Raw genomic sequence first — 23187 nt, 5'->3', positions numbered from 1 at the left:
AGGTAACAAACACATCTCGAGCCCCATTGTGCACTCCATTATTCATGCCAACTCAGTGCCTCGCTCTTTACTACTGTGTACCAATCTTGTCGTCCAACTGCAAAACACTGGGCCACAACAAGTTTCCGCGTCTCCATTGCACTGCGGATACTACGAAACGCTCCCCAAACTTGGCACTCACCCACGCAGCCGACTTTTCCGACTTTCCACGACGCTCACGCTAGTGACAGCATTATTTATAGTTCACGTCGCGCCAAAGCGAATGAGCACATTTCGCCTACGGCTTAGGCCGCCCTCCTAGTGTGGCTGCTCGGTGTCTGCAGGCAGCGAGGGTCTGCAAGCTTCCTGTGTTCGCACCTATGTCACCTGTGCTTGCTTGTCAGAGACAGACTATCGCAAAACATACAACTCACTCCATGAATTGATTGCTACGGCATCTGTTATCAGCAGTCACAACTAGCAACACCAGTAGCAGCCGACTGCACGCAAAGAATAGGAATGTGCAGTGGGATTTACGTGAACTCGGCGCAAGGCAGATCTTTCCGACATAGGCTTGAGAATCTTACGGGAACACTTGTACTGTTTCTAAATTAAGTGTAGGCGTGGGAGGAGGGTGCTTCCTGCGCACTAATAACAGCACGCTTGTCAATTGTGGATGCTAATCAATCGCTTGTATCTTCCTAGACACATCTGCTGGCTGCGAATTATTCCACTTGCATGGCAAGGTGCGCATGTATGTGTGTTAAAAATTCTGGAGGCACTGGGTATTGATCCCAGTACCTCTCGCATACTAACCGAGCGCTAAACCATCTGAGCTACGCCCGCCCCCCGAAGACTAACGGTGCTACATACAGCCATATAGACGACACAGACCCTTGCACTCCCATTATTCAGCAGACAAACACTACTCTCTATGTATCCGTTAGGGTGTCTTTCAGGTTTCGTGCATTCTGTATCGAATCGTAGTTGGCCACAATGAAAGTGGCACGTATAACGTCGAAAATAGAATTCGGACACCGCTCTGAGTAAGACCAACGTGTTGTCCACTCTCTAGACTTCAATGAGGTTAAGCCGCGATACCTAAGACAGATATGCACTTGATGACACCTCGATAACAGCCGGTCCCCACACTTACATCTTGCTCTCCTTACGTCAGTATACATCATATCAGTCTGTGACGCTGGCTTTGCAACATCTTGCGTGCCTTTAGGTTCGCTGCGACCAACACTTACCAAGCACTGACCACAAAAAATGGAGGCGCCGTGGCTTGAACCCTGGACCTTTCACATGCGAAGCGAACGCTCTACCAACTGAGCTACGCCCCATGCACGACCAAACTGCGCTATTCCCCATTCTTTGCGACTCAGATGCGCACGGACACGATTGTTGGTTGGTTTGTAGCGGTGAAGGGAGCAGAGTACAAAGGCGCGGACCCGTTCATATACACAAAAGTTCCAAGTAGTTTCGATGCTCTGGTATTACAAACGCAAATTCCGTCTGTTTTTAACGTCTTAAATTGAAAGAGCCGTCACAAATTGCTCCGTTTTCACTCCTTGTCGACAATCATACAGCACCTGAGGTAACAAACACATCTCGAGCCCCATTGTGCACTCCATTATTCATGCCAACTCAGTGCCTCGCTCTTTACTACTGTGTACCAATCTTGTCGTCCAACTGCAAAACACTGGGCCACAACAAGTTTCCGCGTCTCCATTGCACTGCGGATACTACGAAACGCTCCCCAAACTTGGCACTCACCCACGCAGCCGACTTTTCCGACTTTCCACGACGCTCACGCTAGTGACAGCATTATTTATAGTTCGACGTCGCGCCAAAGCGAATGAACACATTTCGCCTACGGCTTAGGCCGCCCTCCTAGTGTGGCTGCTCGGTGTCTGCAGGCAGCGAGGGTCTGCAAGCTTCCTGTGTTCGCACCTATGTCACCTGTGCTTGCTTGTCAGAGACAGACTATCGCAAAACATACAACTCACTCCATGAATTGATTGCTACGGCATCTGTTATCAGCAGTCACAACTAGCAACACCAGTAGCAGCCGACTGCACGCAAAGAATAGGAATGTGCAGTGGGATTTACGTGAACTCGGCGCAAGGCAGATCTTTCCGACATAGGCTTGAGAATCTTACGGGAACACTTGTACTGTTTCTAAATTAAGTGTAGGCGTGGGAGGAGGGTGCTTCCTGCGCACTAATAACAGCACGCTTGTCAATTGTGGATGCTAATCAATCGCTTGTATCTTCCTAGACACATCTGCTGGCTGCGAATTATTCCACTTGCATGGCAAGGTGCGCATGTATGTGTGTTAAAAATTCTGGAGGCACTGGGTATTGATCCCAGTACCTCTCGCATACTAACCGAGCGCTAAACCATCTGAGCTACGCCCGCCCTCCGAAGACTAATGGTGCTACATACAGCCATATAGACGACACAGACCCTTGCACTCCCATTATTCAGCAGACAAACACTACTCTCTATGTATCCGTTAGGGTGTCTTTCAGGTTTCGTGCATTCTGTATCGAATCGTAGTTGGCCACAATGAAAGTGGCACGTATAACGTCGAAAATAGAATTCGGACACCGCTCTGTGTAAGACCAACGTGTTGTCCACTCTCTAGACTTCAATGAGGTTAAGCCGCGATACCTAAGACAGATCTGCACTCGATGACACCTCGATAACAGCCGGTCCCCACACTTACATCTTGCTCTCCTTACGTCAGTATACATCATATCAGTCTGTGACGCTGGCTTTGCAACATCTTGCGTGCCTTTAGGTTCGCCGCGACCAACACTTACCATGCACTGACCACAAAAAATTGAGGCGCCGTGGCTTGAACCCTGGACCTTTCACATGCGAAGCGAACGCTCTACCAACTGAGCTACGCCCCATGCACGACCAAACTGCGCTATTCCCCATTCTTTGCGACTCAGATGCGCACGGACACGATTGTTGGTTGGTTTGTAGCGGTGAAGGGAGCAGAGTACAAAGGCGCGGACCCGTTCATATACACAAAAGTTCCAAGTAGTTTCGATGCTCTGGTATTACAAACGCAAATTCCGTCTGTTTTTAACGTCTTAAATTGAAAGAGCCGTCACAAATTGCTCCGTTTTCACTCCTTGTCGACAATCATACAGCACCTGAGGTAACAAACACATCTCGAGCCCCATTGTGCACTCCATTATTCATGCCAACTCAGTGCCTCGCTCTTTACTACTGTGTACCAATCTTGTCGTCCAACTGCAAAACACTGGGCCACAACAAGTTTCCGCGTCTCCATTGCACTGCGGATACTACGAAACGCTCCCCAAACTTGGCACTCACCCACGCAGCCGACTTTTCCGACTTTCCACGACGCCCACGCAACGCTCACGCTAGTGACAGCATTATTTATAGTCCGACGTCGCGCCAAAGCGAATGAGCACATTTCGCCTACGGCTTAGGCCGCCCTCCTAGTGTGGCTGCTCGGTGTCTGCAGGCAGCGAGGGTCTGCAAGCTTCCTGTGTTCGCACCTATGTCACCTGTGCTTGCTTGTCAGAGACAGACTATCGCAAAACATACAACTCACTCCATGAATTGATTGCTACGGCATCTGTTATCAGCAGTCACAACTAGCAACACCAGTAGCAGCCGACTGCACGCAAAGAATAGGAATGTGCAGTGGGATTTACGTGAACTCGGCGCAAGGCAGATCTTTCCGACATAGGCTTGAGAATCTTACGGGAACACTTGTACTGTTTCTAAATTAAGTGTAGGCGTGGGAGGAGGGTGCTTCCTGCGCACTAATAACAGCACGCTTGTCAATTGTGGATGCTAATCAATCGCTTGTATCTTCCTAGACACATCTGCTGGCTGCGAATTATTCCACTTGCATGGCAAGGTGCGCATGTATGTGTGTTAAAAATTCTGGAGGCACTGGGTATTGATCCCAGTACCTCTCGCATACTAACCGAGCGCTAAACCATCTGAGCTACGCCCGCCCTCCGAAGACTAATGGTGCTACATACAGCCATATAGACGACACAGACCCTTGCACTCCCATTATTCAGCAGACAAACACTACTCTCTATGTATCCGTTAGGGTGTCTTTCAGGTTTCGTGCATTCTGTATCGAATCGTAGTTGGCCACAATGAAAGTGGCACGTATAACGTCGAAAATAGAATTCGGACACCGCTCTGTGTAAGACCAACGTGTTGTCCACTCTCTAGACTTCAATGAGGTTAAGCCGCGATACCTAAGACAGATCTGCACTCGATGACACCTCGATAACAGCCGGTCCCCACACTTACATCTTGCTCTCCTTACGTCAGTATACATCATATCAGTCTGTGACGCTGGCTTTGCAACATCTTGCGTGCCTTTAGGTTCGCCGCGACCAACACTTACCATGCACTGACCACAAAAAATTGAGGCGCCGTGGCTTGAACCCTGGACCTTTCACATGCGAAGCGAACGCTCTACCAACTGAGCTACGCCCCATGCACGACCAAACTGCGCTATTCCCCATTCTTTGCGACTCAGATGCGCACGGACACGATTGTTGGTTGGTTTGTAGCGGTGAAGGGAGCAGAGTACAAAGGCGCGGACCCGTTCATATACACAAAAGTTCCAAGTAGTTTCGATGCTCTGGTATTACAAACGCAAATTCCGTCTGTTTTTAACGTCTTAAATTGAAAGAGCCGTCACAAATTGCTCCGTTTTCACTCCTTGTCGACAATCATACAGCACCTGAGGTAACAAACACATCTCGAGCCCCATTGTGCACTCCATTATTCATGCCAACTCAGTGCCTCGCTCTTTACTACTGTGTACCAATCTTGTCGTCCAACTGCAAAACACTGGGCCACAACAAGTTTCCGCGTCTCCATTGCACTGCGGATACTACGAAACGCTCCCCAAACTTGGCACTCACCCACGCAGCCGACTTTTCCGACTTTCCACGACGCCCACGCAACGCTCACGCTAGTGACAGCATTATTTATAGTCCGACGTCGCGCCAAAGCGAATGAGCACATTTCGCCTACGGCTTAGGCCGCCCTCCTAGTGTGGCTGCTCGGTGTCTGCAGGCAGCGAGGGTCTGCAAGCTTCCTGTGTTCGCACCCATGTCACCTGTGCTTGCTTGTCAGAGACAGACTATCGCAAAACATACAACTCACTCCATGAATTGATTGCTACGGCATCTGTTATCAGCAGTCACAACTAGCAACACCAGTAGCAGCCGACTGCACGCAAAGAATAGGAATGTGCAGTGGGATTTACGTGAACTCGGCGCAAGGCAGATCTTTCCGACATAGGCTTGAGAATCTTACGGGAACACTTGTACTGTTTCTAAATTAAGTGTAGGCGTGGGAGGAGGGTGCTTCCTGCGCACTAATAACAGCACGCTTGTCAATTGTGGATGCTAATCAATCGCTTGTATCTTCCTAGACACATCTGCTGGCTGCGAATTATTCCACTTGCATGGCAAGGTGCGCATGTATGTGTGTTAAAAATTCTGGAGGCACTGGGTATTGATCCCAGTACCTCTCGCATACTAACCGAGCGCTAAACCATCTTTTTTTTTTTTTTTTTTTTTTTTTTTTTTTTTTTTTTTTTTTTTTTATTCGTCTTCCTCCTCTGAGGATGGAACTTACCACCCCTGGTTTACTACACCAGTGCTCTACCACTTTTTTTTTTTTTTTTTTTTTTTTTTTTTTTTTTTTTTTGGCCTCCCTTCTCCCCACACAGCCCATCCATTCGCTCTCCTTTTATGCCTTCTTCGGCGAGCTTCTATGCTATATCGACTGATTTTTTTTTCAAATTTACTGTGACAGTTAGGGAAATGAAATGATGTTTGGCTTCTTCGCCATGTGAGGCTTCTCCTCCGTAGAACTGAAAATTGAAAAATTAAGGCTTCTTGGGAATTATTAAATTGTCACTCTTGCTTCATACTGAAAAAAATTAAACAAAAATAGAAAGATTGTAACTGAGGAACATGTGCAAGAAGCTTCCACTGCATTGTGTGCAACGAAACCACCTTCCGATATTACCGAGATCCTGGAAAATCATCATAGATGAATGTAGTTGCTGGAGATATGGGGTTCATCCAGCAGTAAGTGTGAAGTCGCAGTGCCGTTTCGGGGTTCTGTCCGAGGCCTTCACGGCTACCGTAGCGGCCCTGGGGCACACGAAGTCCCCACCGTACTTCACCCTCAACAGCGATCCCCTACTTTGGCCTGTGACTACATTTTTCGTAGACGAGGGCTATTAAGATGTTTATCCAATCCCTTGTCTCTGAAACAGAATGTGTAACATGTTACCAAAAGTTTTTTTGTGGTCCCTGCGCGTACATATCTGATAATATTTTGCTCGTTCGTATAGTTCGTATTCTAAAACACGGTCATTGCCGTGTTCAGATATAACGTAATGTACATAATTGCCAAACAACCACAACACAGCATTGGTTTTCTGGACAGGGAAGAAAACACCATCGGGGAAGAGTAATTTTTCAACATTGATCTCAGTACTAACAGTTCTGGTGATAAAGGCTACCCGCCGTTGGAGTCCCCTCCATATTTCGGCGTATCCGCCACAGAGAAAGCGGTGGATCAATGTGTCAACTGCGTCACATCGGATGCACACAATCGTGTCACTAAGACCAATGGAGTGCAACTTTTCGTTAGTGGAAACTACGTTATTAACAACTCGGTACCAGGTTGCCTGAATGTCGGAAGACAGTTCACGATTACTAATATTTTTCCAAATTCTTTTCCAGTCTTTGTCGGGATATCTGCACTCCATTTTGTTGACATGTTCTTTCGTTGTTAAGAGTTCCATTAATTTCCTGCAATTCCTTGATTGTGGATTCGTGACAATACTGTCCATGTAGCTAATCTCTAAAAAGAACTGGCGAATATATTTCAATTTATAATTAATTCCGCCTATATTTATGGGTGGACGTAAATTTTCTGGCTGTAGGAGTCGATACAGCCTGGCTGTAATACTATGTGGATGTTTTTCGATAATTTGTAGGGTCCTCTTTATATATAACGCCGTAGTCTTCCGCCATATATCTGTTAAACCTAGGCCACCTTCAGCGGAAGGTAACGTAACTGTACCGACTGCTACTCTAAAAATATTCCCTGTCCATATAAATCGGCAAATGATACTCATTATACGTTTGGCAATGGGTTTCGAAACTGGCAATATTTGACCTATATATATAGCTTTTGATAAAATGGACCAATTAATTATTCTGATTCGTTGTTTAATGTTCAGATGTCTGGTCTGATTGAGTATTGTGGCTCCTCTGATTGTATCCAGTACTTTCTTCCAATTGTAGGTCATGGTCTGAAGCGGACATCGGTAAAAGGTGACACCCAGAGCGGTGTGACGATCGACGGAGCGTGCCCATTCCAAACGGACATCTTGAAGACCTTTAAGATTTAAAAACGAACTCTTCCCCTCGTTAACCCTAGCGCCTGTAGCTTCACAAAAGATCTGAATATTCGTAGTTAATTTCTCTAAATCTTCGTTACTACGAATAACCACTCCAACGTCATCAGCATATGCATTGGTGACGTTGTTAACGCCAGATATCGTGATGCCCTCAAGATCGACATCGAGTCTCCTTAGTAAAGGCTCCAGTGCAACAACATACAGGAGCATTGACAAAGGACTTCCCTGCGGGACGCCGTTGCGAATTTCAATGGGTGGAGTGAAATGCCCATTTACAGACACTTGTGTTTGGATGCCTTCAACATTGTTAATTAAAACTTGCACAAAATGTTGACTAAAACCCACATAGGTCAACGTTCTGAACAAAAATAAGTGGTTGACCCTGTCAAAAGCCTTTGAGAAGTCGATAAAGGCAAGGCCTCCTGGTGAGGATGACGTTGCAAAAATTGCAGAGACATCCCTATATTCACAAACAGTTTTAAAAATATTCCGCCCCGAGAGACAGGTTTGGTGGTCACCTATGATCTTCTCCATTAGAGGTCTCAGTCTTTCCTTCAGTACACGTGCAATTATTTTATAATCCGAGTTCATCAAACATATTGGTCTCAATTGATTGAGATCTTTAACTGCCGCGTTCCTTCCCTTTGGTATTAGCACAGTTACGCTTTCTTTGAACTCGCGTGGAACAGTAACACCTTGCAACACTTCATTTATCACTTCTGTGAATTGATTACCGATGAGAGGCCAAAATTGACAATAAAACTCTACAGGCAAGCCATCAGGCCCTGGGGACTTACGGGTAGACGAATATTTAAGTATATCAAACACCTCCTCACATGTGATCGCAGTGGTAAGGGACACATTGTCCTCGTCATTGATAACGTTGTCGATACCTGTAGTTCGTAGCAAATCGTTCGCACAGTCTAGATTATACCGGGTATCAGTATATAACGTACGATAAAATCCATAAACTGCATTTAAAATGTCAGAGTGTTCCGTCAGCACCCGGTTATCGCCCACTCTAAGACAAGCAATAAACGCTCTTCTTCTATTTCTTTCATGTTCGAGTAAGTGGTACAGCGATGCGTTTTCGTCCTCCACCGTTGTCGGGACACGAGATTTAATTTTTAAACCCTCCAGCTGTTGTCGCTTGAGACTTATGAGGTGAGCCTTGATCTTCTTTATTTCAATGAAAACCTCATCAGTCATCTGCTGAGCTGATAGTTCCCTTAAGCATGTATAGTAAAATTCAACGGTATTGCGAGACCACATCGCTCGCTCCCTCCCGTAAGCTATTAGGGATGATCTCAATTTCTTTTTAGCACATGAGGTCCACCACGCAAGGCGAGAGCTGTATTTATGGCGCATACGTAGAGCAGCCTGCCATACCTCCGCTACTGTTCTTGATAGGGCACCCTCGAACAACATATGGGTATTCAGCTTCCATAAGGGGCGACCCCAATACGTTCCTTGCTTCTGAAACCGAATGCTGCATTTCACTGCGAGATGGTCCGAAAAGGTAGTGGGAATTACTTCGATACCACTCATTTTATTTTCCAGGTTTGCTGTGACGTATATTCTGTCTATTCTGCTTTGCGAGCGACTACTGATGTACGTAAATTTGACTAACGTGGGGTATTTGCTTTCCCACACGTCTGTCCACTTCATGTTTGTCACCAAAGCCGCCAGTTCCCTGGAGAAGTTAAAATTTGGTCGCTGATCCTTTTTGTGAAGTACACAATTAAAGTCACCACCGATTAAAGCTTCCGCCGGATTCCCCTTAAGTAAATAGACCATATCGTTCTTAAAAAAATTAGCCCTATCATCTCTAGCGTTGTTACCAGAGGGGACATATACATTTAAAACAGTAGTAGTAAAAATTTTACAACTGATGCCCCTCCCATTTTCTAACAGACAGATATCCTTCACATCAATACCATCTTTGACAAGGATCGCAGTCCCACATGTGGCTTCCGGTGCAATATTTAAAATCTCTTGAAAACCTGGGACATAAAAGTTGTGGACATTAAATTCCTGGAGGAGGGCTATATCAGTATCCGACTGGTAAAGGAAATCTTTTAAAGAAGCGACTTAAGTTTCACTGCGAATCCGATTTATATTGATCGTGGTCACATTATATGTCAGTTCCGTTGGCATAGGTGCAGGTAAAAGAAATTGGCTAATGAAGTATACCCCATGCAGAGTCACGTCTGTACCATTCCATTCTGTCTGTCAGAAAGAAAAATAGACATTAAAAAAAAAATTAAATGCCACTAGCATGTGTCAGGTCCATCTCCATTCCGTGGTCGGTGCGATCTTCTTGGGCATCGGCCCAATCAAGTCCTTTTCCTGAGACAGTTCGGTCTAAATCCATAGTAGTGCCGGTCTGCAAACGTGCGACGCCAAGCGGTGCGCGAGGTTGTTGTTGAAGATCATCTGCATCGGCACGACTCATCTCCGCTTCAGTACACTCGTTAACTCGTGCTACTGGGCATTGTTCTCGTAGTCGTTCATTATCCCTTAAATGTTTTAACTTTTCCCGCAATGCAGGAGCTAAACTCTCTGCTGCTTTGTGTGCCAATCTCCTCTTCTTGCCTTTCTTCGAAGATCTCTTCGGCGATCTAGCAGGAGATGAAGTTTGCGACCTGTCAGGAGAAGTACCGGATGATACGTCTGACGTCGCCTGTTCCTTTTTTCGGACAAAAGTCTGCGTATCGCATTCCACAACGGCAGAAGGAGGCGCATCTTTTTCCATGGCTCCCACTGGTAGCAACCCAGTCTCCAATTCTACACTATCCCTCGTTGTGGTTTCCTTGACGCAAGTGTCTTCTGTGGGCGCCAACGTGAAACCAATGTCCAGATTGCTATCTTCGTTCATAGTTCCCGCAGAGTGGATGCCTGGAGCGTCCACTCCTCGGAAGCTAGTGGCAATATCCTCACGTTGGTGGGAATCCTGACGACGCAAGGAAACCTCCGTTGCGGGTATTTGGGGATCTTCGGCCGAGTCCGCGGAAGAACGAGCAACCACAGTGGGAGAGTAGGAAAAAGTTGGCGTCGGCATAGATTCGAGGGGCGCGGAGCTGATCGGCAGACCATCCGCAAATCTAGAGCTTGAAGCCGGAGTATCATCGACAACCGCCCGCGAGGCAGCAGGCTCCCCGCGCACAGGCGGCACCGACTCGCCTCGGCTGCGGAAGTCAGCAGCGGCAGCGTATGACAACTTCATACCAACAACAGGGCCGGAACTCGGCATCTCGTCACGCGGTAACTGCGGGACACGCCTCCGTGAACATTCTGCACGAATGTGTTCCGTGGAATTGCATAAAGCGCAAGTCCGCGGTTGCCCATCATAGATAATCAAAGCACGATACCCACAAATATTAAGATAAGAGGGGACATGCTTCTGTAATTCAATCTTAATTTGCCTTACGCCGTTCAAGACAGGAAACATATGAGCTTCAGACCACCTTTCTGCCACATTGGAAATAATTCTGCCATAAGGCCGAAGGGCAACATTAAGTTCTTCGGGCGGAATTTCAAAAGGGAGCTCAAACACTCTGATCGTACGAATCCCGTACCCAGCATGACTAACAGCAACGTCACTCACATTCCCATCAGAATGATTAAACTTCACGCTACCTCCGCAACGATCCACAATGGAACTACATAATTCTGGACTTTTCATCTTCAGATACACAGCATTTGTCACAAACGAGAGATAAACTCCGACAACATCATCACCGTTAATCAATACTTTTTCGATAAACCACGCTTTAATTTCAAATGCTTTAGGTCGAACGAAATTTCGATCGAAAGTAAACTTGATTGTGTCTTTCCTCAAATAATTCGACCTATTCATTCTAGAACTTCATGAATACAAGTGCAACACGAATAGCGGCTTAGCAGCACCACTAACCTCAAACGCAGCGACTCAGCCTGTGTTTACTACAGCCAGACGTCCAGCTCCGCCACACGTCCGTCCCGCTCGGCGGCTGACTCGCGAATAAATTTCTGGAGGCAAAATGGAGCCGCCGCGGCTTGAACCCTGGACCTTTCACATGCCAAGCAGACGCTCTACCAACTGAGCTACGCCCCATGCCCATCTGAGCTACGCCCGCCCCCCGAAGACTAATGGTGCTACATACAGCCATATAGACGACACAGACCCTTGCACTCCCATTATTCAGCAGACAAACACTACTCTCTATGTATCCGTTAGGGTGTCTTTCAGGTTTCGTGCATTCTGTATCGAATCGTAGTTGGCCACAATGAAAGTGGCACGTATAACGTCGAAAATAGAATTCGGACACCGCTCTGAGTAAGACCAACGTGTTGTCCACTCTCTAGACTTCAATGAGGTTAAGCCGCGATACCTAAGACAGATATGCACTCGATGACACCTCGATAACAGCCGGTCCCCACACTAACATCTTGCTCTCCTTACGTCAGTATACATCATATCAGTCTGTGACGCTGGCTTTGCAACATCTTGCGTGCCTTTAGGTTCGCTGCGACCAACACTTACCATGCACTGACCACAAAAAATGGAGGCGCCGTGGCTTGAACCCTGGACCTTTCACATGCGAAGCGAACGCTCTACCAACTGAGCTACGCCCCATGCACGACCAAACTGCGCTATTCCCCATTCTTTGCGACTCAGATGCGCACGGACACGATTGTTGGTTGGTTTGTAGCGGTGAAGGGAGCAGAGTACAAAGGCGCGGACCCGTTCATATACACAAAAGTTCCAAGTAGTTTCGATGCTCTGGTATTACAAACGCAAATTCCGTCTGTTTTTAACGTCTTAAATTGAAAGAGCCGTCACAAATTGCTCCGTTTTCACTCCTTGTCGACAATCATACAGCACCTGAGGTAACAAACACATCTCGAGCCCCATTGTGCACTCCATTATTCATGCTAACTCAGTGCCTCGCTCTTTACTACTGTGTACCAATCTTGTCGTCCAACTGCAAAACACTGGGCCACAACAAGTTTCCGCGTCTGCATTGCACTGCGGATACTACGAAACGCTCCCCAAACTTGGCACTCACCCACGCAGTCGACTTTTCCGACTTTCCACGACGCCCACGCAACGCTCACGCTAGTGACAGCATTATTTATAGTCCGACGTCGCGCCAAAGCGAATGAGCACATTTCGCCTACGGCTTAGGCCGCCCTCCTAGTGTGGCTGCTCGGTGTCTGCAGGCAGCGAGGGTCTGCAAGCTTCCTGTGTTCGCACCTATGTCACCTGTGCTTGCTTCTCAGAGACAGACTATCGCAAAACATACAACTCACTCCATGAATTGATTGCTACGGCGTCTGTTATCAGCAGTCACAACTAGCAACACCAGTAGCAGCCGACTGCACGCAAAGAATAGGAATGTGCAGTGGGATTTACGTGAACTCGGCGCAAGGCAGATCTTTCCGACATAGGCTTGAGAATCTTACGGGAACACTTGTACTGTTTCTAAATTAAGTGTAGGCGTGTGAGGAAGGTGCTTCCTGCGCACTAATAACAGCACGCTTGTCAATTGTGGATGCTAATCAATCGCTTGTATCTTCCTAGACACATCTGCTGGCTGCGAATTATTCCACTTGCATGGCAAGGTGCGCATGTATGTGTGTTAAAAATTCTGGAGACACTGGGTATTGATCCCAGTCCCTCTCGCATACTAACCGAGCGCTCTACCATCTGAGCTACGCCCGCCATATAGACGACACAGACCCTTGCACTCCCATTATTCAGCAGACAAACACTACTCTCTATGTATCCGTTAGGGTGTCTTTCAGGTTTCGTGCATTCTGTATCGAATCGTAGTTGGCCACAATGAAAGTGGCACGTATAGCGTCGAAAATAGAATTCGGACACCGCTCTGAGTAAGACCAACGTGTTGTCCACCCTCTAGACTTCAATGAGGTTAAGCCGCGATACCTAAGACAGATCTGCACTCGATGACACCTCGATAACAGCCGGTCCCCACACTTACATCTTGCTCTCCTTACGTCAGTATACATCATATCAGTCTGTGACGCTGGCTTTGCAACATCTTGCGTGCCTTTAGGTTCGCCGCGACCAACACTTACCATGCACTGACCACAAAAAATGGAGGCGCCGTGGCTTGAACCCTGGACCTTTCACATGCGAAGCGAACGCTCTACCAACTGAGCTACGCCCCAAGCACGACCAAACTGCGCTATTCCCCATTCTTTGCGACTCAGATGCGCACGGACACGATGGTTGGTTGGTTTGTAGCGGTGAAGGGAGCAGAGTACAAAGGCGCGGACCCGTTCATATACACAAAAGTTCCAAGTAGTTTCGATGCTCTGGTATTACAAACGCAAATTCCGTCTGTTTTTAACGTCTTAAATTGAAAGAGCCGCCACAAATTGCTCCGTTTTCACTCCTTGTCGACAATCATACAGCACCTGAGGTAACAAACACATCTCGAGCCCCATTGTGCACTCCATTATTCATGCCAACTCAGTGCCTCGCTCTTTACTACTGTGTACCAATCTTGTCGTCCAACTGCAAAACACTGGGCCACAACAAGTTTCCGCGTCTCCATTGCACTGCGGATACAACGAAACGCTCCCCAAACTTGGCACTCACCCACGCAGCCGACTTTTCCGACTTTCCACGACGCTCACGCTAGTGACAGCATTATTTATAGTCCGACGTCGCGCCAAAGCGAATGAGCACATTTCGCCTACGGCTTAGGCCGCCCTCCTAGTGTGGCTGCTCGGTGTCTGCAGGCAGCGAGGGTCTGCAAGCTTCCTGTGTTCGCACCTATGTCACCTGTGCTTGCTTTTCAGAGACAGACTATCGCAAAACATACAACTCACTCCATGAATTGATTGCTACGGCATCTGTTATCAGCAGTCACAACTAGCAACACCAGTAGCAGCCGACTGCACGCAAAGAATAGGAATGTGCAGTGGCATTTACGTGAACTCGGCGCAAGGCAGATCTTTCCGACATAGGCCTGAGAATCTTACGGGAACACTTGTACTGTTTCTAAATTAAGTGTAGGCGTGGGAGGAGGGTGCTTCCTGCGCACTAATAACAGCACGCTTGTCAATTGTGGATGCTAATCAATCGCTTGTATCTTCCTAGACACATGTGCTGGCTGCGAATTATTCCACTTGCATGGCAAGGTGCGCATGTATGTGTGTTAAAAACTCTGGAGGCACTGGGTATTGATCCCAGTACCTCTCGCATACTAACCGAGCGCTCTACCATCTGAGCTACGCCCGCCCCCCGAAGACTAACAGTGCTACATACAGCCATATAGACGACACAGACCCTTGCACTCCCATTATTCAGCAGACAAACACTGCTCTCTATGTATCCGTTAGGGTGTCTTTCAGGTTTCGTGCATTCTGTATCGAATCGTAGTTGGCCACAATGAAAGTGGCACGTATAACGTCGAAAATAGAATTCGGACACCGCTCTGAGTAAGACCAACGTGTTGTCCACCCTCTAGACTTCAATGAGGTTAAGCCGCGATACCTAAGACAGATCTGCACTCGATGACACCTCGATAACAGCCGGTCCCCACACTTACATCTTGCTCTCCTTACGTCAGTATACATCATATCAGTCTGTGACGCTGGCTTTGCAACATCTTGCGTGCCTTTAGGTTCGCCGCGACCAACACTTACCATGCACTGACCACAAAAAATGGAGGCGCCGTGGCTTGAACCCTGGACCTTTCACATGCGAAGCGAACGCTCTACTAGCTGAGCTACGCCCCATGCACGACCAAACTGCGCTATTCCCCATTCTTTGTGACTCAGATGCGCACGGACACGATGGTTGGTTGGTTTGTAGCGGTGAAGGGAGCAGAGTACAAAGGCGCGGACCCGTTCATATACACAAAAGTTCCAAGTAGTTTCGATGCTCTGGTATTACAAACGCAAATTCCATCTGTTTTTAACGTCTTAAATTGAAAGAGCCGCCACAAATTGCTCCGTTTTCACTCCTTGTCGACAATCATACAGCACCTGAGGTAACAAACACATCTCGAGCCCCATTGTGCACTCCATTATTCATGCCAACTCAGTGCCTCGCTCTTTACTACTGTGTACCAATCTTGTCGTCCAACTGCAAAACACTGGGCCACAACAAGTTTCCGCGTCTCCATTGCACTGCGGATACTACGAAACGCTCCCCAAACTTGGCACTCACCCACGCAGCCGACTTTTCCGACTTTCCACGACGCTCACGCAACGCTCACGCTAGTGACAGCATTATTTATAGTTCGACGTCGCGCCAAAGCGAATGAGCACATTTCGCCTACGGCTTAGGCCGCCCTCCTAGTGTGGCTGCTCGGTGTCTGCAGGCAGCGAGGGTCTGCAAGCTTCCTGTGTTCGCACCTATGTCACCTGTGCTTGCTTGTCAGAGACAGACTATCGCAAAACATACAACTCACTCCATGAATTGATTGCTACGGCATCTGTTATCAGCAGTCACAACTAGCAACACCAGTAGCAGCCGACTGCACGCAAAGAATAGGAATGTGCAGTGGCATTTACGTGAACTCGGCGCAAGGCAGATCTTTCCGACATAGGCCTGAGAATCTTACGGGAACACTTGTACTGTTTCTAAATTAAGTGTAGGCGTGGGAGGAGGGTGCTTCCTGCGCACTAATAACAGCACGCTTGTCAATTGTGGATGCTAATCAATCGCTTGTATCTTCCTAGACACATGTGCTGGCTGCGAATTATTCCACTTGCATGGCAAGGTGCGCATGTATGTGTGTTAAAAACTCTGGAGGCACTGGGTATTGATCCCAGTACCTCTCGCATACTAACCGAGCGCTCTACCATCTGAGCTACGCCCGCCCCCCGAAGACTAACAGTGCTACATACAGCCATATAGACGACACAGACCCTTGCACTTCCATTATTCAGCAGACAAACACTGCTCTCTATGTATCCGTTAGGGTGTCTTTCAGGTTTCGTGCATTCTGTATCGAATCGTAGTTGGCCACAATGAAAGTGGCACGTATAACGTCGAAAATAGAATTCGGACACCGCTCTGAGTAAGACCAACGTGTTGTCCACCCTCTAGACTTCAATGAGGTTAAGCCGCGATACCTAAGACAGATCTGCACTCGATGACACCTCGATAACAGCCGGTCCCCACACTTACATCTTGCTCTCCTTACGTCAGTATACATCATATCAGTCTGTGACGCTGGCTTTGCAACATCTTGCGTGCCTTTAGGTTCGCCGCGACCAACACTTACCATGCACTGACCACAAAAAATGGAGGCGCCGTGGCTTGAACCCTGGACCTTTCACATGCGAAGCGAACGCTCTACTAACTGAGCTACGCCCCATGCACGACCAAACTGCGCTATTCCCCATTCTTTGCGACTCAGATGCGCACGGACACGATGGTTGGTTGGTTTGTAGCGGTGAAGGGAGCAGAGTACAAAGGCGCGGACCCGTTCATATACACAAAAGTTCCAAGTAGTTTCGATGCTCTGGTATTACAAACGCAAATTCCGTCTGTTTTTAACGTCTTAAATTGAAAGAGCCGCCACAAATTGCTCCGTTTTCACTCCTTGTCGACAATCATACAGCACCTGAGGTAACAAACACATCTCGAGCCCCATTGTGCACTCCATTATTCATGCCAACTCAGTGCCTCGCTCTTTACTACTGTGTACCAATCTTGTCGTCCAACTGCAAAACACTGGGCCACAACAAGTTTCCGCGTCTCCATTGCACTGCGGATACTACGAAACGCTCCCCAAACTTGGCACTCACCCACGCAGCCGACTTTTCCGACTTTCCACGACGCTCACGCTAGTGACAGCATTATTTATAGTCCGACGTCGCGCCAAAGCGAATGAGCACATTTCGCCTACGGCTTAGGCCGCCCTCCTAGTGTGGCTGCTCGGTGTCTGCAGGCAGCGAGGGTCTGCAAGCTTCCTGTGTTCGCACCTATGTCACCTGTGCTTGCTTGTCAGAGACAGACTATCGCAAAACATACAACTCACTCCATGAATTGATTGCTACGGCATCTGTTATCAGCAGTCACAACTAGCAACACCAGTAGCAGCCGACTGCACGCTAAGAATAGGAATGTGCAGTGGGATTTACGTGAACTCGGCGCAAGGCAGATCTTTCCGACATAGGCTTGAGAATCTTACGGGAACACTTGTACTGTTTCTAAATTAAGTGTAGGCGTGTGAGGAGGGTGCTTCCTGCGCACTAATAACAGAACGCTTGTCAATTGTGGATGCTAATCAATCGCTTGTATCTTCCTAGACACATCTGCTGGCTGCGAATTATTCCACTTGCATGGCAAGGTGCGCATGTATGTGTGTTAAAAAATCTGGAGGCACTGGGTATTGATCCCAGTACCTCTCGCATACTAACCGAGCGCTCTACCATCTGAGCTACGCCCGCCCCCCCGAAGACTAATGGTGCTACATACAGCCATATAGACGACACAGACCCTTGCACTCCCATTATTCAGCAGACAAACACTGCTCTCTATGTATCCGTTAGGGTGTCTTTCAGGTTTCGTGCATTCTGTATCGAATCGTAGTTGGCCACAATGAAAGTGGCACGTATAACGTCGAAAATAGAATTCGGACACCGCTCTGAGTAAGACCAACGTGTTGTCCACCCTCTAGACTTCAATGAGGTTAAGCCGCGATACCTAAGACAGATCTGCACTCGATGACACCTCGATAACAGCCGGTCCCCACACTTACATCTTGCTCTCCTTACGTCAGTATACATCATATCAGTCTGTGACGCTGGCTTTGCAACATCTTGCGTGCCTTTAGGTTCGCCGCGACCAACACTTACCATGCACTGACCACAAAAAATGGAGGCGCCGTGGCTTGAACCCTGGACCTTTCACATGCGAAGCGAACGCTCTACTAACTGAGCTACGCCCCATGCACGACCAAACTGCGCTATTCCCCATTCTTTGCGACTCAGATGCGCACGGACACGATGGTTGGTTGGTTTGTAGCGGTGAAGGGAGCAGAGTACAAAGGCGCGGACCCGTTCATATACACAAAAGTTCCAAGTAGTTTCGATGCTCTGGTATTACAAACGCAAATTCCGTCTGTTTTTAACGTCTTAAATTGAAAGAGCCGCCACAAATTGCTCCGTTTTCACTCCTTGTCGACAATCATACAGCACCTGAGGTAACAAACACATCTCGAGCCCCATTGTGCACTCCATTATTCATGCCAACTCAGTGCCTCGCTCTTTACTACTGTGTACCAATCTTGTCGTCCAACTGCAAAACACTGGGCCACAACAAGTTTCCGCGTCTCCATTGCACTGCGGATACTACGAAACGCTCCCCAAACTTGGCACTCACCCACGCAGCCGACTTTTCCGACTTTCCACGACGCTCACGCTAGTGACAGCATTATTTATAGTCCGACGTCGCGCCAAAGCGAATGAGCACATTTCGCCTACGGCTTAGGCCGCCCTCCTAGTGTGGCTGCTCGGTGTCTGCAGGCAGCGAGGGTCTGCAAGCTTCCTGTGTTCGCACCTATGTCACCTGTGCTTGCTTGTCAGAGACAGACTATCGCAAAACATACAACTCACTCCATGAATTGATTGCTACGGCATCTGTTATCAGCAGTCACAACTAGCAACACCAGTAGCAGCCGACTGCACGCTAAGAATAGGAATGTGCAGTGGGATTTACGTGAACTCGGCGCAAGGCAGATCTTTCCCACATAGGCTTGAGAATCTTACGGGAACACTTGTACTGTTTCTAAATTAAGTGTAGGCGTGTGAGGAGGGTGCTTCCTGCGCACTAATAACAGCACGCTTGTCAATTGTGGATGCTAATCAATCGCTTGTATCTTCCTAGACACATCTGCTGGCTGCGAATTATTCCACTTGCATGGCAAGGTGCGCATGTATGTGTGTTAAAAAATCTGGAGGCACTGGGTATTGATCCCAGTACCTCTCACATACTAACCGAGCGCTCTACCATCTGAGCTACGCCCGCCCCCCCGAAGACTAATGGTGCTACATACAGCCATATAGACGACACAGACCCTTGCACTCCCATTATTCAGCAGACAAACACTACTCTCTATGTATCCGTTAGGGTGTCTTTCAGGTTTCGTGCATTCTGTATCGAATCGTAGTTGGCCACAATGAAAGTGGCACGTATAACGTCGAAAATAGAATTCGGACACCGCTCTGAGTAAGACCAACGTGTTGTCCACCCTCTAGACTTCAATGAGGTTAAGCCGCGATACCTAAGACAGATCTGCACTCGATGACACCTCGATAACAGCCGGTCCCCACACTTACATCTTGCTCTCCTTACGTCAGTATACATCATATCAGTCTGTGACGCTGGCTTTGCAACATCTTGCGTGCCTTTAGGTTCGCCGCGACCAACACTTACCATGCACTGACCACAAAAAATGGAGGCGCCGTGGCTTGAACCCTGGACCTTTCACATGCGAAGCGAACGCTCTACTAACTGAGCTACGCCCCATGCACGACCAAACTGCGCTATTCCCCATTCTTTGCGACTCAGATGCGCACGGACACGATGGTTGGTTGGTTTGTAGCGGTGAAGGGAGCAGAGTACAAAGGCGCGGACCCGTTCATATACACAAAAGTTCCAAGTAGTTTCGATGCTCTGGTATTACAAACGCAAATTCCGTCTGTTTTTAACGTCTTAAATTGAAAGAGCCGCCACAAATTGCTCCGTTTTCACTCCTTGTCGACAATCATACAGCACCTGAGGTAACAAACACATCTCGAGCCCCATTGTGCACTCCATTATTCATGCCAACTCAGTGCCTCGCTCTTTACTACTGTGTACCAATCTTGTCGTCCAACTGCAAAACACTGGGCCACAACAAGTTTCCGCGTCTCCATTGCACTGCGGATACAACGAAACGCTCCCCAAACTTGGCACTCACCCACGCAGCCGACTTTTCCGACTTTCCACGACGCTCACGCTAGTGACAGCATTATTTATAGTCCGACGTCGCGCCAAAGCGAATGAGCACATTTCGCCTACGGCTTAGGCCGCCCTCCTAGTGTGGCTGCTCGGTGTCTGCAGGCAGCGAGGGTCTGCAAGCTTCCTGTGTTCGCACCTATGTCACCTGTGCTTGCTTGTCAGAGACAGACTATCGCAAAACATACAACTCACTCCATGAATTGATTGCTACGGCATCTGTTATCAGCAGTCACAACTAGCAACACCAGTAGCAGCCGACTGCACGCTAAGAATAGGAATGTGCAGTGGGATTTACGTGAACTCGGCGCAAGGCAGATCTTTCCGACATAGGCTTGAGAATCTTACGGGAACACTTGTACTGTTTCTAAATTAAGTGTAGGCGTGTGAGGAGGGTGCTTCCTGCTCACTAATAACAGCACGCTTGTCAATTGTGGATGCTAATCAATCGCTTGTATCTTCCTAGACACATCTGCTGGCTGCGAATTATTCCACTTGCATGGCAAGGTGCGCATGTATGTGTGTTAAAAAATCTGGAGGCACTGGGTATTGATCCCATTACCTCTCGCATACTAACCGAGCGCTCTACCATCTCAGCTACGCCCGCCCCCCCGAAGACTAATGGTGCTACATACAGCCATATAGACGACACAGACCCTTGCACTCCCATTATTCAGCAGACAAACACTACTCTCTATGTATCCGTTAGGGTGTCTTTCAGGTTTCGTGCATTCTGTATCGAATCGTAGTTGGCCACAATGAAAGTGGCACGTATAACGTCGAAAATAGAATTCGGACACCGCTCTGAGTAAGGTTAACGTGTTGTCCACTCTCTAGACTTCAATGAGGTTAAGCCGCGATACCTAAGACAGATCTGCACTCGATGACACCTCGATAACAGCCGGTCCCCACACTTACATCTTGCTCTCCTTACGTCAGTATACATCATATCAGTCTGTGACGCTGGCTTTGCAACATCTTGCGTGCCTTTAGGTTCGCCGCGACCAACACTTACCATGCACTGACCACAAAAAATGGAGGCGCCGTGGCTTGAACCCTGGACCTTTCACATGCGAAGCGAACGCTCTACCAACTGAGCTACGCCCCATGCACGACCAAACTGCGCTATTCCCCATTCTTTGGGACTCAGATGCGCACGGACACGATGGTTGGTTGGTTTGTAGCGGTGAAGGGAGCAGAGTATAAAGGCGCGGACCCGTTCATATACACAAAAGTTCCAAGTAGTTTCGATGCTCTGGTATTACAAACGCATATTCCGTCTGTTTTTAACGTCTTAAATTGAAAGAGCCGTCACAAATTGCTCCGGTTTCACTCCTTGTCGACAATCATACAGCACCTGAGGTAACAAACACATCCCGAGCCCCATTGTGCACTCCATTATTCATGCCAACTCAGTGCCTCGCTCTTTACTACTGTGTACCAATCTTGTCGTCCAACTGCAAAACACTGGGCCACAACAAGTTTCCGCGTCTCCATTGCACTGCGGATACTACTAAACGCTCCCCAAACTTGGCACTCACCCACGCAGTCGACTTTTCCGACTTTCCACGACGCTCACGCAACGCTCACGCTGGTGACAGCATTATTTATAGTCCGACGTCGCGCCAAAGCGAATGAGCACATTTCGCCTACGGCTTAGGCCGCCCTCCTAGTGTGGCTGCTCGGTGTCTGCAGGCAGCGAGGGTCTGCAAGCTTCCTGTGTTCGCACCTATGTCACCTGTGCTTGCTTGTCAGAGACAGACTATCGCAAAACATACAACTCACTCCATGAATTGATTGCTACGGCATCTGTTATCAGCAGTCACAACTAGCAACACCAGTAGCAGCCGACTGCACGCTAAGAATAGGAATGTGCAGTGGGATTTACGTGAACTCGGCGCAAGGCAGATCTTTCCGACATAGGCTTGAGAATCTTACGGGAACACTTGTACTGTTTCTAAATTAAGTGTAGGCGTGTGAGGAGGGTGCTTCCTGCTCACTAATAATAGCACGCTTGTCAATTGTGGATGCTAATCAATCGCTTGTATCTTCCTAGACAAATCTGCTGGCTGCGAATTATTCCACTTGCATGGCAAGGTGCGCATGTATGTGTGTTAAAAATTCTGGAGGCACTGGGTATTGATCCCAGTCCCTCTCGCATACTAACCGAGCGCTCTACCATCTGAGCTACGCCCTCCCCCCGAAGACTAATGGTGCTACATACAGCCATATAGACGACACAGACCCTTGCACTCCCATTATTCAGCTGACAAACACTACTCTCTATGTATCCGTTAGGGTGTCTTTCAGGTTTCGTGCATTCTGTATCGAATCGTAGTTGGCCACAATGAAAGTGGCACGTATAACGTCGAAAATAGAATTCGGACACCGCTCTGAGTAAGACCAACGTGTTGTCCACCCTCTAGACTTCAATGAGGTTAAGCCGCGATACCTAAGACAGATCTGCACTCGATGACACCTCGATAACAGCCGGTCCCCACACTTACATCTTGCTCTCCTTACGTCAGTATACATCATATCAGTCTGTGACGCTGGCTTTGCAACATCTTGCGTGCCTTTAGGTTCGCCGCGACCAACACTTACCATGCACTGACCACAAAAAATGGAGGCGCCGTGGCTTGAACCCTGGACCTTTCACATGCGAAGCGAACGCTCTACTAACTGAGCTACGCCCCATGCACGTCCAAACTGCGCTATTCCCCATTCTTTGCGACTCAGATGCGCACGGACACGATGGTTGGTT

The 23187-nt window shown here is 48.1% G+C and overlaps 2 non-coding genes across 2 annotated transcripts; both read right to left on the bottom strand.

Annotated features, from left to right (window-relative positions):
* Positions 1 to 2830: 2830 nt before the first annotated feature.
* Positions 2831 to 2903, bottom strand: Trnaa-cgc (transfer RNA alanine (anticodon CGC)). Its single transcript has one exon. It is a non-coding gene; the product is annotated as a tRNA-Ala (tRNA).
* Positions 2904 to 4419: 1516 nt separating this feature from the next.
* On the bottom strand, positions 4420 to 4492 carry Trnaa-cgc (transfer RNA alanine (anticodon CGC)). The gene has a single exon. It is a non-coding gene; the product is annotated as a tRNA-Ala (tRNA).
* Positions 4493 to 23187: the final 18695 nt, after the last annotated feature.

Source organism: Schistocerca gregaria, chromosome 9 (assembly GCF_023897955.1).
Source record: "Schistocerca gregaria isolate iqSchGreg1 chromosome 9, iqSchGreg1.2, whole genome shotgun sequence".
NCBI lineage: Eukaryota > Metazoa > Arthropoda > Insecta > Orthoptera > Acrididae > Schistocerca > Schistocerca gregaria.
This window is presented reverse-complemented; position numbering and strand designations above follow the sequence as displayed.